Here is a 3,554-nt window from a genome sequence, read left to right on the forward strand (position 1 = left end):
CCTGCGGCGGCGCCTTCGGGAGCCCCCAGGCCTCGCTGCAGTGGCTGGTCTCAGGTCCCATGCGGCTACAGGGTCACACGTCACACGCGGAGATGGCATGGCTATGACGTGGGTCCGCCTCTAGGCAGGAGGGCTGTTGGGCTAATCTGGCTGAATGTCTACGTGCCCCAAAGTGCACAGACTTAGAGACAGTACATCCACAGAATGCGAACCTCACAGAGACGCCCAGGTAGTCTCTCACACACTGCGGTGGTCTGAGCTGCTCCTCCACACACCCTACCGCATGGCGAAGGCGGACAGCGGACAGGCAGCTTCTACATAGAAAACCAGGGGCGGCGAAGGCGAATGGTGCCCTGGTGCAGCGGGAGGAAGAGCATCCGAGAGCTTCCCGACGGGAGCCGCAGGCGCCCGGGGCTCTACAGTGAGGGCTACCGGGGGACAGGAGGCTGCGGGACAGGAAGCTGCGGGGACAGGAGGATGAGGGGGGACAGGAGGCAGTGGGGAAAGGAGGCGGATGGGGGACAGGAGGATGACGGGGACAGGAGGATGACGGGGACAGGAGGATGACGGGGACAGGAGGATGACGGGGACAGGAGGATGACGGGGACAGGAGGATGACGGGGACAGGAGGATGACGGGGACAGGAGGATGACGGGGACAGGAGGATGACGGGGACAGGAGGATGACGGGGACAGGAGGATGACGGGGACAGGAGGATGACGGGGACAGGAGGATGACGGGGACAGGAGGATGACGGGGACAGGAGGATGACGGGGACAGGAGGATGACGGGGACAGGAGGATGACGGGGACAGGAGGATGACGGGGACAGGAGGATGACGGGGACAGGAGGATGACGGGGACAGGAGGATGACGGGGACAGGAGGATGACGGGGACAGGAGGATGACGGGGACAGGAGGATGACGGGGACAGGAGGATGACGGGGACAGGAGGATGACGGGGACAGGAGGCTGCGGGGACAGGAGGATGATGGGGGACAGGAGGATGAGGGGGACAGGAGGCTGCGGGGACAGGAGGATGACGGGGACAGGAGGCTGCGGGGACAGGAGGATGACAGGGACAGGAGGATGACGTGGGACAGGAGGATGACGGGGGACAGGAGGCTTCGGGGGACAGGAAGATGACGGGGGACAGGAGGCTGTGGGGACAGGAGGAAGAGGAGAGAGGAAGTCACCTGCAAGGGAAAGAGCCAAATGTTCAGGCCTGGCCCTGCCTCCCACCTGCGGCGGCGCCTTCGGGAGCCCCCAGGCCTCGCTGCAGTGGCTGGTCTCAGGTCCCATGCGGCTACAGGGTCACACGTCACACGCGGAGATGGCATGGCTATGACGTGGGTCCGCCTCTAGGCAGGAGGGCTGTTGGGCTAATCTGGCTGAATGTCTACGTGCCCCAAAGTGCACAGACTTAGAGACAGTACATCCACAGAATGCGAACCTCACAGAGACGCCCAGGTAGTCTCTCACACACTATCACAGGGACGAACACGGGGATGATTCAGGACAGACAGGCTGCTCAAAGGGAACACACGGGACTCAGAGGCAGGCCCCATCCAGCAGGAACCTGATGTCTAAGAGGCCTTGGGCCGGGGGTGGGGCCGAGAAAACAAAGCAATGCAAAGAAAAAGAGCAAGAGGACGGACAAGGAGCCCGAGAGGCAGAGAAATTCAGAGAAACCCAGCCCCTTGGAAGGGCAAACAACTGGAAGTGGATCTTTGATTGTATTACCCACTGGGTTGATCTGGAACGAGCTCCCTATTGAAACTCAACTAATTACCAACCTTAATTCCATCTACAAACTTTTAAAAAAATATTTTTCTTGATTTCAGAGAGTTAGGGAGAGGAGATAGAAACATCAATGATGAGAGAGAATCATCGATCGGGACTGAGCCCATAACCCAGGCATGTGCCCTGACCCGGAATTGAACCGTGATCTCCTGGGTCGACACTCAACCTCTGAACCACATTGGCTCCATCTGCAAACTTAATTCCCCGAGCCACCCATGGAAGCTCACACGCTCACACGTCCGGGAATTGGGACGTGGACATCTTCGGGGACCATTATTCTACCTGACAGAACAGAGAAGTCTGTCTCTTACAGAATAGAGCTGATCATATCTTAGTCTTTCCCCTGGGTCACTGAGCACTGCGCTGGAGGTGTGTTCAGATGAGTGTGCTGTGTTTATTTGTGTTAGTGTGTTTGTTGGGTGTCTATCTGAATGCCTACCTGAGGTGTAGGCGGGGTAGAAGGGTGCCTGGAGGGCTGCCGGGGGAGGGCTGCCGCTCTGTAGACACTGCGCTGTTCTCATGGACAGTAACGCTAATGACAGCCGCCCCCTCCCCCCGCCCCCCGCCTCTCTGAGCAGCCTGTCTGTCCCTGAGTAATGCCTGGTGTGTGTCTCTGTGAGGTCTGCGTATGTGAAGGTGTTGTCTGTGAGTCTGCACTTGGGGGCATTTGGACATTGGTGGATGCACATGCATGTTTGTACACAGTGTGTGTGACCACAGTTGCAGGCATCTGAGTGTTTACTTATTCACAACCCTGGAGGGCATCCAGGCAGAAGGGCCTAGGAGGCAGGTGGAGGAGCTGGGAGGAAGAGGGAGCAGAGAAGGGCAGAGAGGGGGAGGGGAGGGGGAGGAGACAGAGATGGAGAGGAGGAAGAGGGCACAGGAGAGATCAGGATAAATCAGGAAGCAGAGGGAGCTCTAGGAATCTGAAATGAAAAATTTCACAGAAAGGACACAAATGAGAAGAAGATCTGGGCATGGCTCCGCTTCTGTGACCTGGGCAATGCCAGCTCTCGGGCCTCAGTTTACCAAGAGGTTTGACATAGACAACCCTTGGACACATCTCAAAGAGGAGAGAAGAAAAGTAGAAATAAAATCATACACAGAGAAAAACAGAACTAGAGACACAGGAAGAAAGTACAGCGAGAGGACCTGGGAACCCGCCAGGAGTAGAGCTGAGAGGGCCCTGTCCTGACTCCCGGAGGCAGAAGTGTGGGAGCCTGCTCCCCACCCCGTACCCCAGAGCTGCAGTGTCCTTAAGCCCGTAAAAGGTGAGGCAGGAAGCTGGAAAGAGAGCGGCGCCGGGAATGACAGCCACTCGCCAACACTCAGAGGCCTGCCAAGGCCACACGGCCCGGATCCCTGCTTCCGGCCCCGCCCCCGGGAGTAGGTGTGCCAGCCACCTGGAATGACTCACACCCCGGCGATGTGGGCACCCTGCCCACCGCACACCACAGGCCGAGGGGAAGGTGAGATTTGGGCGGGGGGGGGGGGCAGAGGGGACTACCCCTCCCCATAATCGGCCACCTTGCCCCCAGCGCGCCCCTGGTGACCCTCTCTGGCTGGAGGACCCAGGTGTCCTTTCCGCGCGCCCTCCTCCCCAGCTCCGCGGGGACGCGGGAGAACCAGGAGTTGCGCAAGGCCGCTGTTTACCTGCCGCGGGCCTCCTCCCTCCCTATAAAACCTGCCGTGGAGGCGAGGCGGCAGCCTGGGACTGAGAGGCCATCCCAGGAGAGGGCAGCGGCGGCAGCT

Source organism: Myotis brandtii, unplaced genomic scaffold, assembly GCF_000412655.1.
Source record: "Myotis brandtii unplaced genomic scaffold, ASM41265v1 scaffold1510, whole genome shotgun sequence".
NCBI classification, from domain to species: Eukaryota; Metazoa; Chordata; class Mammalia; order Chiroptera; family Vespertilionidae; genus Myotis; species Myotis brandtii.